This window comes from Heliconius melpomene, chromosome 17, assembly GCF_056956725.1.
Source record: "Heliconius melpomene rosina isolate 202511_hmr_F chromosome 17, ASM5695672v1, whole genome shotgun sequence".
NCBI lineage: Eukaryota > Metazoa > Arthropoda > Insecta > Lepidoptera > Nymphalidae > Heliconius > Heliconius melpomene.
Genome location: NC_140405.1, coordinates 973,016 through 988,106, shown reverse-complemented (window position 1 = coordinate 988,106; position 15,091 = coordinate 973,016). Strand labels below are relative to the sequence as shown.

The 15,091-nt window shown below is 35.3% G+C and overlaps 1 protein-coding gene across 1 annotated transcript in view; it reads right to left on the bottom strand.

The window, feature by feature from the left end:
- Ten-m (teneurin transmembrane protein Ten-m) overlaps nucleotides 1-15,091 on the bottom strand; it is a 368,238-nt gene that overhangs the window by 205,382 nt on the left and 147,765 nt on the right. The window lies entirely within an intron of this gene.

The window sequence follows — 15,091 nt, the reverse complement described above, 5'->3', positions numbered from 1 at the left end:
TAAGAATAGCGTGTTTATTTTTATTTTTCATTTTTATTACATCTTGCGGTTTGATTTCCGGTTTTTATCACAAGTGTGTTGTTTTTACTTTTATTTGTTGATTGATGGAATGTTTTACTGCAACGCGACAGGTTGCGAGTTCGATTTCCATTTGAGGAAATGAAATATTTAATATTTTCATGTATGTGTGTGTTTGTTATAGATGAATAACAATGCTAAGATTTACATGTATGAGTATGAGATCACATCATGGTATAGTTAGGAAATATCTAATTTAAGTACAATGATTGTGGGTTCAATCCCTATTGATGCTTAATTTTGGTTATAATTTTTACTTTACATAATACTTTTTCCCACATAGCTATGCTGCGTAGCTTATAGCACCGTAAGTTAGGTTAGAGGGGAGGAATTCAACTCAGTTCTTTGTCTACCACCCCTGACTAAAAATAATCAAATATACTTATATATAATAACTTAAATTTATTCCCCCGAGTAGAAATTGAACCCACAGCTATTGTGCTTACAGTCAGACGTTATTCCACTACGCCATGACGGACTTCAAGCTTATATTTGTTTTTTTTTTCTATAATAGTTAAAAAAGAGGACGGTATATTGATACTATGATTTTCTGTCTTAATAACGTGAGAAAACAAATTAATTGAAGGTGCGACCATGGCCATAATGTACTGTGCCACTTATATAGAATAAGTATAAAATTAACGTACATTGTCAGTTTTTAAAGAAATGATAAAAATAACCCAGTTATGGACTACACAGGGACAAAAAAGTTAATGCGTTTCTTAAAAACTAACTCCACGTTATCGGGTTGTCAGTCGTCGCGGGATTTTACGATGGTTCAGCTAAAGCTATGTTGACTCATCGTTGAAAGACCTTCGATATTGATTTATTATATACAGCAATACTAGAAATGGTGGTAGTGAGTTCGAAACATATTTAGGGAGTTTATCTTTTTTAAATATATGTATAGCGAAAATCTAACTTGTGCTTATAATATGAAATCTAGTTGATAGCAAATAAAGTATCTTAATTAAATTAAATAAAAGATTTACGACGATTAGTTGTTGATGCTTAAAATTTGACAAATTTGACATCAATGAATAGTGTTTTATGATATTTATTCCGATTTGCAATTCTGATAAGACTTAATGCGGCGTTAAGTTTTGCCACTTAATTAGCGATATCTGTATGTTCGTATGTCTGTCTGTATCACACACAATGTCTTAACCTCTCCTTAACCTGATATAAAAAAAATATAGATCTTAACCCAAAATCAAACCCACACTGCAAAATACATTAACTAACCCCTTATATTAGTAGTGTTATAATTAATTAGAAAAACATTTGCTCCATTAAAATAAATGATCTGCTTAATTTCGTATCAATTAAAATCACATGTGTGTGAAGCTATTAAAGATTGTTACAGAAAATAATAATATTCCGCCTCGAGAATTCAGTGGAACATGGGGAACTGAGTATCTTGACACTAGGTTCCCTCTGTCTACCCTGCTGTGTGCGAGATACAGCGTGAGCTAAAAAAAAGAAATAAACATCCGTAACATTTTGCAACACCTTTAGATAAAATTGAACTCCGCACCATCGATCTCTAACATCATAGCATTACACTTTAATGAAACTACAACGTCTATATTTATTTAACCCTATAGAGCTGTCCCACGAATACCATTAAGTATTTCAACTTGGGAGTGTTAGAAACATTATAAAGCAGTATAATCTAATAAATAAACAGTGGGGACGCAGCGCGTTGTGCTTAAAGGGGTCGTCTTCGCTTAGCTGAGAAGTCCTTTGGAGTACCTATTTATATATAGACTGATGGTTGTTAGTTCGATACCTATTTGAGGTTAATTGTATAATGATAAGATGAAAAAACACAAAATAAAAAAGAGCTTGCTTTTTTGTTTTTAAATGCTCATTTCAGGCTTAAACGCTAGATTTATTGTCCTAGAGAAGAGTAGCAGGAGTTCTCTTAGGAATTCCTATTGAATTGAATCAATGATTAAAAATATTTTTATAAATGATAAATTTATAAAGATAAAATTATCATTTTTACTTACTAATACGCACGAAGGATCAGAGGTCATGGCGTAGTTGCACAGCGTTTTATTGTACACGCGACGATTGTGGGTTCGATTCTAATCAGGAAAATGAATTATTTTATTTTTCTCGCTCTGGTAATAAGACAAAGCGCAGTATTGAATTCCACAATTCAACGCGCAATGTCTCGAACATTAGGCAGAAAGTGGGGAACGGAGTGCCTTAACGTTAGGTTTCCCTTTGTCTTCTCTAATATATAGATATCTATATCTTATATACGTCATAGAAAGAAAGATAGAATATACCGTATACAAAAACAGGTTCCTTAGCGATGAATTCTAAACTTATGATACACTTAGCGTGTAATCTTAAAGGTATTGTACCAAACGTTGTTGTAAGATTACCTATGCACCTCAAACTCTTTACAAGTACTAACTAAAACAGTTAAACTTGAACTTAAGTTAACATTTGCTTTTATTTATGAGTATAATATTATAGTTTATTTTTATTATATACCTGCCTATTGAGCGGCGTTGAGTTTCGCCGCTCAATAGGGAATGTTAAAAATTAGGATGGCAAACAAATATTAATGAAATTATGACTTTCTTCTGACTTGGAATATACCTCATTTAACGCGTTCATAAATGTTTGTGTATACATGGCGCGGTTGAGGCCTTTTCGGCCTCATATTGTATATGGTAAAGGTTGCGTTTATTTTATATAATCATCAGACCGTAATGCACGTTTGAAAATGATTATCTTAATATGTAAATTTGTCGACAAATATACAAACACACAAAAAAGCAGCACCCTTGTTTTCAAGTCTAAATACATTGTCATATTCATATATCAGCCAATATTAAAAATAATATACATGCCAAGCTGACAACCTGCTTTTTTTGAAGTCGGTTAAATGAATAGTGAATAAACTACTTTGAAAATCTTAACGACTATAATATAATTAAATATACGATCTCACTCGGTAGGGAGTTAAGCCGCAGTAACTCGTGCGTTATCCGCTACTTTATACCGAAAATCATCTTTTTACGACCAGATCTTATTCTAGGCAAGTTTTTCTTTAGTTTTGTGGTGTTATATTTTTTTAACTTCAGGATACAGTATCCCGCATATCCCGTACGGTGGGTTTAGGGAACTTACTTTAAAGACAATTCTTTTCGCTTTCGATTTTTTACCTTATTCTCATGATTTTCAATTATTTTCAATGCAACTTTTTATTTGGTCACCAAATGATGACATATAATTTAGTCCCGCAAGCGGGAGTAGCTGACCGACCTAAATAAATTATAGTTATAGACTTAAATAATTTATAAGTTAGTAATTTTAATTGTATATATTTTTTAATTTTGACTTATATTTTAACTAGCGACCCCCTTGCGGCTTCGCCCGCTTTTACTACTGGATTATTCATATAATGTATGTTTGCAAAGCACTTAAGATAATGTGAAAATTAATTAAACCCTAATGCAACCCGCATTTTCCTAGTTTCAATAAGGATTTTCCAATTGTTTTACACAGCAAGGATTTTTTAGTAGGTACCGTAATTTTAAATCTTTGCTACTAATCTTTTCGAGTACTTATTAAAATATATTTAAATGACTATTTTTAGAAAGTTAAATGACTATTTTTAAACGGAAGAAATTAAAAACAAAAGCCTACCTACTAATAACTACTACAAAAAATATGAAACCAAATATATCGTGCTGAAATAATACATACAACTCTAATTATCCAATACGTGTAAACGCATCTAAATCTTCGTTGCTATGCCTCTATAGCGGGCGGGTTTTTTTTTCGAGCTTGTGGGTAATATGGGTGGGTTAATGCTGAAGAGGGTATTCTGTCCCTGATGAAAAGCAAACACTACGTGGCTGCCTGTGAGGAAAATTAAATAGAATGCATTGGCCGGGAATCGAACCCGGGCTGCCCGCGTGGCAGGCGAGCATTCTACCAATGAACCACCGATGACTACTCATGACCCGCTTGCATAAGCAAAACGTCGCGGGGCGCGTTTCGCAGCAAGGATGTTTTGATATTGTAACAACTTCTAAAGTACTTATTAAAATGAAAAAACAGTAAAAGACAGTTTTGGTCTACAATAAATGGCCAACGTAACTAATATACTTATTTATATGCTGAGAGTAAGGGATTAGTGAAACTTGAGTAACATACAGCTGATGTGTCAACAATTAAATGCGTTTTTCTCTAAAACTATTCGCAATTTTGAAATAGTGTAAAAAGCAAATTTTATCTTCGTTTAACGTAGAAAATTAATAAAGTATTTTAAAGGATATAGGATATAATAAGGATTAATACCATTATGGAAAAATATTCCTCACAATAAAAAATATATTGAAATTACTATTTTTAGACAGAAATATGATCACTACACGTTATCCTTAAAAGATAAAAATATGCTCTCGCGGACTTTTTTGTAGATCTTTTTAAGAGGAATAATACTCCAGTACATTATTTTCATATATTACTTACCATTAAAGCAGCGCATGCGCGAAAGTATCTCAACGGGTAGGACTTTATACACATTTATCGTATTTATGTTAATTTACATAAGAATGTACAAATAATAAACTATATATAAACCTTCCCTGAGAAATACACGACCTAATGGTGAAAACCGCATAAAAATCCGTTGGGTGGTTTAGAAGAAGAAGAGTTAGAAAGTTCAGACAGACACGAAAAGCGACTTTGTTTTATAAGATATAGGATTATACATACAATAACATTCGTTACTTTTCTTCCACTCCACAACTCAATATTAGAAATTTATCAATAAAAAAGCGGACAAGTGCGAATCGTCATATCTGCCGTCTGCATGTTCTCACTTCTTGCCAAATTTTCATAATTGTAGGTTTACGGGAAATATTCTATAGGTTTTAATAACGGTGTGAATTTCAAACATGCAGAAGCATGCAACATGCAGACAACATGTAGAAACGATATATTTATACATCGTTTACCATCTTTTGACCTTAATATTTGAAATTAATTTCAGATTGATATCTCTACGTGATCTCGAGACAAATTGATCCAATAACGGTTCTGTGTTTTTCCTTTTAAAGTACGGAATTCTAAAAATGAAAACACATCTATTTATCATCGTGTCAAAATTGAGAAGCACACGCTATTCTTATGCATATCGACCGCATTGAATGCGTCTGTGAATTCGACGAGCCGACGTACGATATTTAGATAACCATTTGTTAACTTATATGTGCGTAATGCCTATATTTCTTCTATTCCTATAATTTTAAAAGTAATTGTGATAATAAATAGAAAAACAAAATGTCGCGGGGACAAAACACAAGTGTCTCTATAGTGTGTGATCTATAATTCTATACTAATATTATAAAGCAGAAGAGTTTATTTGGTTGAAAGCTATATTACATAGCTTTAATAGTTTCGATGAAACCCACTGTACCTGCTGTCAGAATTAAATTGGCGGAAAGTGGGAAACGGAGGTGTCTTAATTGGATAGAAATATCCTAAAACTAGGTTCCCAGATTTCCTCTGACCACAAACTAAAATAATATTAATAATAAAGACTAGTAGGTACTTTAATAAACTCTACACAATCACAAAACCAAAAATAACTTCACCATAGCACTATGCTAACGAAACAACAAATACATATGTATATATATATGTACATACATATATATAGAAAATCAAATTTATAGTACAACGCATGAGGAGACAACCTGCCTTGGTCCGTATTACACTCGAATAGACACAACCCCGTATTAGTCTCGAACTATACTTGACAATAACTTAATTTTGGGCAATGAAGGGTAAAACCCTCGGGATACGTCAGATGACAATCGTTCAAGGTAGGTAGCTATTGGGTAATCTTATTAGAAGAATCGATAATAGATTTGGTTATCAATAGTTAATGTGTGTGTTTGCTCGTCATTATTTTTGTTTGGTTAGTGCTTTTATGAGTGAGCGGAGAGAGTAGTGATAAAAATTATTTATAACCTAATCTTATATTTCTCGTAATCGACGTAACAGTTCTTTCATAATATGATCAGTGTTCCAAGCGAGAATCGAACTCACAGTCTTCATAATGCCAGACCATTACCAACGAAACCTACTAGAATACCTATAAATGGCGTCAAAATTGTTATAGTTTCTGTAGGAAAAAGCAACCCTCAACCCCTCGAATCATTTAACCGGGTTGAGTACCACAACGAAAATATAACAAATTATAAAATTTCTTTAAATGAGTATCGAATCTACAACCATTTACCAAGTAAATAACATTTCAGGCTGCGTCACAATGCAACATGCAGCTTAATGTTTTTTTTCTCGCACAGCAGAATAGGCAGAGAGAACCTGACAAAACATTATATTCTCCTTTATTATGTGTTTTTATCAATACATTTTGTGTTAAGCGGAACTCAACGCCGCGGTGTGCCTACCAGACCGAATCAATGTAAAAAAGTATCAAATTAATCATTCGGAAAAATAAAAATCTATATCTATATATATAATAAAACTGTAAGGGGGGTAAAATCTGTACATTGAATATAAACTAAAAAAAACCTTTTCGGGGGACTTTATACAAGTAATAGAAGAGAAAAATATAATTTTTGGAATTCTTGTCTGTCTGTCTGTCTGTTGTGACTCTTTAACGCAAAAACTACTGGACGGATTTAAATGAAACTTCTTTTGTCGCATAGCCATTAGTCTTCGCCTACATATAGGCTATAATTTATTTTGATAGCCCGAATACCTGATGTGAAGCCCTAGCAGCCCGCCTAATCTATAAGAGATATCAATACAACGCTTTAGGAAAAGTTATTCAGCGTGATGAGCATTTTCTGTTGAAATAAAAAAAAATTGGATCCAACTTTAAAAAATTGCCAGAAAAGATATAAAAACAACACTTTTCTACATTCCCATACAAAAGATCCGTATTAATACTTAAAAGTCAATTTGGACTTTAATACCTTACTATAAAGTTTAAATGTTAGTCGCTGGATTCCGGGAAGGCAAAACAATTGACTGACGTTAGTATCGTATAAATATTATAGCTCCAGATCCCAGAGTCGCCAGGACTATTAGTCTTACATGTAGTTAAGACATATGCTTACATATTATATGCTTACTAGTGAGTATTTGAAAATAGGATCCTTTAAAAGGTAGCAAAAAATAACGGTATATCTCTTTCTGGGCAAATGATGAAGCCATCGGATTGATCTGGTTATATATGAGGGATCTTTAAATAGTCCGTAAATAATATATTTAAATTTTAAAGAACCTTTAGGAAGTTTGGCAGAAGTAAAGGTCCACGTGAAAGAATGTGAAATATACATTTTTTACTTTAAAACATATATAAAAACGAAAATTTCTATTTTAATGTAACTGGACGTGTGCTTTAAGTTGGCACTATCTCTGAAGGTTTTTTTAAGTTAGAGAGTATGCATACAGTCTTAAGTACATATTAGATTTCAGCTTTGCTAAAATGATGTAGGTCTGGGGGCCCTGGGATCTCAGTCTTTTAATGTCAATATTTGTCAATATTTCTATGGTAAAATGTCACTTGAAATGTAAAAGTCTCTTTGTTGTAAATGTGCATCTACATTATTAAATCTAAAAGCCACAAATTTTATAAAATTAATAAAGTGTTGTGTATTTGTGACTTACTAAATATGCCTTCTATAAGGCGGTGGACAAATTTAGGCAGAAGAATCTAATCGTACTGCCCAGAACGTGAAGATTGCAATGAACGTGAAAAAAATCGATTGAGACAGACCCGTAAAGCACGATAGTTTACTACTACTGATAATGGTGCAAATTTGAATCGAGCTCCTTTTTGTTATATATATCAATTGATGCCAGCAGTGCCTACAGCTGTGTTGCTATTGGACCTATGAACTCAGTTAGCCAATATTGTAAGGTTATTGTAAAAATTGAAATTTAAAAATTGTTATTGTAAAATAAAGCCAATAGATTGTGTTGTGTAAATTGATACCGTAACTTCCACCTCCAGAGCCATTGTACTCATTGGTTTTAGGAATAGGAGCATATTCTATATACACTTCTTAAAAAATATTCAACAATACAACGACTGCTTTCAAATGACTTCATTTGGAGTAACAAAAGCAGTTCGGGAAAATTTAATGCCAATTTTTAAGTTTTGTCATAGTATCTGCAGTTGCATGTATGTTAATCATAACTATTTTCAAATTAAAATTCAAAATATTCTTTATTCAAATAAACTATAAAAGCACTTTTGAATCGTCGAATGTACATGTCAACAAATTATAGCCCATACGCATTACAATACATTTTTCCCTCAACAGTTACAAGGTCAAATATATCATAGAGCAGGTTTATTGTTACCAGTACCAGATAGCGACTACAAGTCTTAGCAAATTTATTTTATGAAAAATTCTCCACAAGAAATCAACCTACGTTGTACACATAACAATTCACTGAAAAGGTCAATAGTTGAACAATTACAAAAATTATTTCACGAATACAATTAACTAATTATATTTTTCAAAAGTGCAATGTTTTAATGCATCTTCTATCGATGCCATTGTTATAATTGGAGAAAATTTGGAGTCACGTGAAATAATCGATTACAACGTATTAAGGAAACACATCGCTCATATGATGCACTGCAATATCCCATTATATTTTGGCAAGTTGAAGATGGCTATGATTTCCTAATCAAGATGATAAATGCAGGTAATTGAAATATTTTGTTTATGAGATGCTATGTCATCTACTATATCACTTACTAAGCACTTTAATTTGATTTGACAGTTGAATTTAGAAAGAACTTTAAAAGATCTACGGATTTTATTATCAGGAGATTTTCGCCAAACATTGCCAGTGGTTCCACGTTCAAAGCAAGCTGATGAACTGAAATCATGTTTAAAGTCCTCCAAATTGTAGAAACATGTCAAGGTATTACATTTAAGCGAGAATATTCGTGTCATGATGCAAAATGATCAATCTGGAGACATATTCTCTAATTAACTCATTGATATTGGTAATGGCAAACTTTCTATAGATGCGCTGATTGGCTGCATCACCTTTCCTGATCGTTTTTGTCAGTTACGTAATCCAAAGATGAACTCATTCATCATAAAGTGCTTCCAAATGTTGCTGAAAATTATTTATTCCATGGTTGGTTGAACGGAAGAGCTTTACTGGCTGCCAAACACACTGATATAAATGAATTAAATTTCAATTTCCAAGATGTCATTCCTGGCGTAAGGAGGACATATAAATCAGTTGATACGGCTACTAATGAAGATGATGTCGTGAACTATCTACCGGAATTTTTAAACTCACTTGATTTGCCAGGGTTTCCGCCTAACAATCTTCATGGTCCATTTAAGTGGCGGTTGGCGGTTTTTAATTGGAGCCACCCCTTTGTGGGGAAAAACCGAGGGGAGAGTAAAATAGAAGGAGTAGGATAGGTAGAAGAAGGAGAGAACTAAGGAAAGGAGGAGGAGAAGGGGGGAGGGGGACACCATTCTTCCGGACTGGATGAGGATGTAAGAGTGGCGGCTCGAGGATCCGGGGTCGCGTACCCGTATGCCCACAAACAAATATCGGACAGATATTAGTCAGGACATCCTCTGGAATAAGAATGAAGAACGGAAAAGCGGTGGGACCTGACGACATTCCGATCGAAGCGTGGAAATCGTTGGGCTCTCTTGGTGTGCTCATGCTTACTGACCTTTTTAACCATATCTTGAACACTGGTAAGATGCCGCATCAGTGGCGGCTTAGCTTTATTACCCCTATTTACAAGGGAAGGGGCAGTGTTCAAGATTGTGGTAGTTATAGGGGCATTAAGCTTATGAGTCATACCATAAAGCTCTTCGAGCGCATGATCGACCTCAGGCTCCGCCGAGAGTGTACTGTTTCTGCGTCTCAATATGGATTTCAGCCAGGATCGGGCACCATGGACGCCATTTTCTCCCTCAGAACTTTGATGGAGGCATACAGGGAAAAAAGGAGAGCTCTGCATGTGGCCTTTTTAGATCTGCAGAAGGCCTTTGACTGTGTGCCTCGTCAGTGTATCTGGTGGGCATTGCGATCCAAAGGGATCCCTGAGGCCTATATTGAGATTATCAGAGGCATGTACGATTCCGCTTCTATGGTTAGGACTGCTGTTGGCGACACTAGACCCTTCCCGATTACAGTGGGGGTTCACCAGGGCTCGGCTCTTAGTCCGTTCTTATTCAATGTAGTGCTCGATACTGTCTCGGCTCACATCCAGGACCAGCCTCCATGGCTGATGATGTATGCCGACGACATAGCACTCATTGCCGAGAACCGACTGACGCTGGAGCGTAAAGTGAACCTCTGGAAGGGTACGCTTGAGAACGTGTCGAAGACAGAGTACATGGCCTGCGGGAGCCGGGACTCGAGCACCATCCTTATAGGTCCTGAGCCAGCCGTTAAGTCGGAGAAGTTCAGGTACCTTGGATCCGTTATGCACGAGTCTGGAGGCATCGATCACGATGTCCATGGCCGGATAAGCGCTGCCTGGGCCAAATGGCGGGAGGTCACTGGTGTGGTCTGCGACCGCAGAATACCACCCAAGCTCAAGGGGCTGATATACAAGAGCATCGTCGGACCGGTTCTTTTATACGGCAGCGAATGTTGGCCAGCACTATCTCGGCACACTCAGGAGCTTCACGTCACGGAAATGAAGATGCTGAGGTGGATGTGCGGCGTAACGCGGTCTGACCGCATACGCAACACATTCATTCGAGGTAGTCTTGGGGTCCGTGACGTAGCGGATAAGCTCCAAGAGCGTCGCTTGAGATGGTTTGGCCATGTTACGCGCCGGCCTAAGAACTATGTCGGACGCAAGTGCCTTGCTATACCAGTTCCTGGGACGCGACCTCCCGGACCCCCAAGGAAGCGCTGGTTGGATGTCGTGATGCAGCACATGAGAGCCAATGGTCTAACCACCGAGGACGCAAAAGATCGTGCAAAGTGGAGTAGTTTGACTAGGAAGGCAGACCCTGGTAATAGCCGGGATTAATGCCAGGAAGAAGAAGAATCTTCAATTAAAGCTTGTATGTGTAGTTGTAATTTTGCGAAACTTTGTAAAGGCACACGAGTAGCGATAAAAAAATAATGAATAACGTAATAGAAGCAATCATATTGAAAGGAAAGTATAAAGGAGAAGATGGAAAAGAGAAAGAAAGGATTGATGATGCGGGGCATCCCAATGATTTCGACTGACATACCATTCGAGCTTAAAAGACTACAGTTTCCAGTACGGCTTGATTTCGCAATGACTATAAACAAATCCCAGGGGCAGTTATTAAGTGTTTGTGGTATTAATATAGAAAACTCATGTTTCTCGCATGGTCTGTTGTATGTTGCCTGTTCCCGTGTTGGAAAACCATCTGCGCTGTTTGTTTACGCGCCAGATAACCAAACAAAAAAAACGGGTACCATAAAGTTCTACAATGAAAATGAAACTGAATTTAGAATAAGTAAAAATGAAATATAATAAGTAGGTATCATAATAAGATATCGGAAATTGTTATTTTTATTGTAATTTTTAATGAATATTACAAGAATTTAAAGTGATTTAAGTTTTTTTTTAATATTATATAATTGTTGACTTATCAACTTTCTTTATTTTTTTATCTTACTAGCTGACCCGGTGTCCCGAATAGTAGAATACATATTAAAAAAAAAGAATCGACTGTAAGGCGATACGAAGTTCGCGGGTCTGCTAGTATATAATAAAACTGTAAGGGGGGTAAAATCTGTACATTGAATATAAACTAAAAAAAACCTTTTCGGGGGACTTTATACAAGTAATAGAAGAGAAAAATATAATTTTTGGAATTCTTGTCTGTCTGTCTGTCTGTTGTGACTCTTTAACGCAAAAACTACTGGACGGATTTAAATGAAACTTCTTTTGTCGCATAGCCATTAGTCTTCGCCTACATATAGGCTATAATTTATTTTGATAGCCCGAATACCTGATGTGAAGCCCTAGCAGCCCGCCTAATCTATAAGAGATATCAATACAACGCTTTAGGAAAAGTTATTCAGCGTGATGAGCATTTTCTGTTGAAATAAAAAAAAATTGGATCCAACTTTAAAAAATTGCCAGAAAAGATATAAAAACAACACTTTTCTACATTCCCATACAAAAGATCCGTATTAATACTTAAAAGTCAATTTGGACTTTAATACCTTACTATAAAGTTTAAATGTTAGTCGCTGGATTCCGGGAAGGCAAAACAATTGACTGACGTTAGTATCGTATAAATATTATAGCTCCAGATCCCAGAGTCGCCAGGACTATTAGTCTTACATGTAGTTAAGACATATGCTTACATATTATATGCTTACTAGTGAGTATTTGAAAATAGGATCCTTTAAAAGGTAGCAAAAAATAACGGTATATCTCTTTCTGGGCAAATGATGAAGCCATCGGATTGATCTGGTTATATATGAGGGATCTTTAAATAGTCCGTAAATAATATATTTAAATTTTAAAGAACCTTTAGGAAGTTTGGCAGAAGTAAAGGTCCACGTGAAAGAATGTGAAATATACATTTTTTACTTTAAAACATATATAAAAACGAAAATTTCTATTTTAATGTAACTGGACGTGTGCTTTAAGTTGGCACTATCTCTGAAGGTTTTTTTAAGTTAGAGAGTATGCATACAGTCTTAAGTACATATTAGATTTCAGCTTTGCTAAAATGATGTAGGTCTGGGGGCCCTGGGATCTCAGTCTTTTAATGTCAATATTTGTCAATATTTCTATGGTAAAATGTCACTTGAAATGTAAAAGTCTCTTTGTTGTAAATGTGCATCTACATTATTAAATCTAAAAGCCACAAATTTTATAAAATTAATAAAGTGTTGTGTATTTGTGACTTACTAAATATGCCTTCTATAAGGCGGTGGACAAATTTAGGCAGAAGAATCTAATCGTACTGCCCAGAACGTGAAGATTGCAATGAACGTGAAAAAAATCGATTGAGACAGACCCGTAAAGCACGATAGTTTACTACTACTGATAATGGTGCAAATTTGAATCGAGCTCCTTTTTGTTATATATATCAATTGATGCCAGCAGTGCCTACAGCTGTGTTGCTATTGGACCTATGAACTCAGTTAGCCAATATTGTAAGGTTATTGTAAAAATTGAAATTTAAAAATTGTTATTGTAAAATAAAGCCAATAGATTGTGTTGTGTAAATTGATACCGTAACTTCCACCTCCAGAGCCATTGTACTCATTGGTTTTAGGAATAGGAGCATATTCTATATACACTTCTTAAAAAATATTCAACAATACAACGACTGCTTTCAAATGACTTCATTTGGAGTAACAAAAGCAGTTCGGGAAAATTTAATGCCAATTTTTAAGTTTTGTCATAGTATCTGCAGTTGCATGTATGTTAATCATAACTATTTTCAAATTAAAATTCAAAATATTCTTTATTCAAATAAACTATAAAAGCACTTTTGAATCGTCGAATGTACATGTCAACAAATTATAGCCCATACGCATTACAATACATTTTTCCCTCAACAGTTACAAGGTCAAATATATCATAGAGCAGGTTTATTGTTACCAGTACCAGATAGCGACTACAAGTCTTAGCAAATTTATTTTATGAAAAATTCTCCACAAGAAATCAACCTACGTTGTACACATAACAATTCACTGAAAAGGTCAATAGTTGAACAATTACAAAAATTATTTCACGAATACAATTAACTAATTATATTTTTCAAAAGTGCAATGTTTTAATGCATCTTCTATCGATGCCATTGTTATAATTGGAGAAAATTTGGAGTCACGTGAAATAATCGATTACAACGTATTAAGGAAACACATCGCTCATATGATGCACTGCAATATCCCATTATATTTTGGCAAGTTGAAGATGGCTATGATTTCCTAATCAAGATGATAAATGCAGGTAATTGAAATATTTTGTTTATGAGATGCTATGTCATCTACTATATCACTTACTAAGCACTTTAATTTGATTTGACAGTTGAATTTAGAAAGAACTTTAAAAGATCTACGGATTTTATTATCAGGAGATTTTCGCCAAACATTGCCAGTGGTTCCACGTTCAAAGCAAGCTGATGAACTGAAATCATGTTTAAAGTCCTCCAAATTGTAGAAACATGTCAAGGTATTACATTTAAGCGAGAATATTCGTGTCATGATGCAAAATGATCAATCTGGAGACATATTCTCTAATTAACTCATTGATATTGGTAATGGCAAACTTTCTATAGATGCGCTGATTGGCTGCATCACCTTTCCTGATCGTTTTTGTCAGTTACGTAATCCAAAGATGAACTCATTCATCATAAAGTGCTTCCAAATGTTGCTGAAAATTATTTATTCCATGGTTGGTTGAACGGAAGAGCTTTACTGGCTGCCAAACACACTGATATAAATGAATTAAATTTCAATTTCCAAGATGTCATTCCTGGCGTAAGGAGGACATATAAATCAGTTGATACGGCTACTAATGAAGATGATGTCGTGAACTATCTACCGGAATTTTTAAACTCACTTGATTTGCCAGGGTTTCCGCCTAACAATCTTCATGGTCCATTTAAGTGGCGGTTGGCGGTTTTTAATTGGAGCCACCCCTTTGTGGGGAAAAACCGAGGGGAGAGTAAAATAGAAGGAGTAGGATAGGTAGAAGAAGGAGAGAACTAAGGAAAGGAGGAGGAGAAGGGGGGAGGGGGACACCATTCTTCCGGACTGGATGAGGATGTAAGAGTGGCGGCTCGAGGATCCGGGGTCGCGTACCCGTATGCCCACAAACAAATATCGGACAGATATTAGTCAGGACATCCTCTGGAATAAGAATGAAGAACGGAAAAGCGGTGGGACCTGACGACATTCCGATCGAAGCGTGGAAATCGTTGGGCTCTCTTGGTGTGCTCATGCTTACTGACCTTTTTAACCATATCTTGAACACTGGTAAGATGCC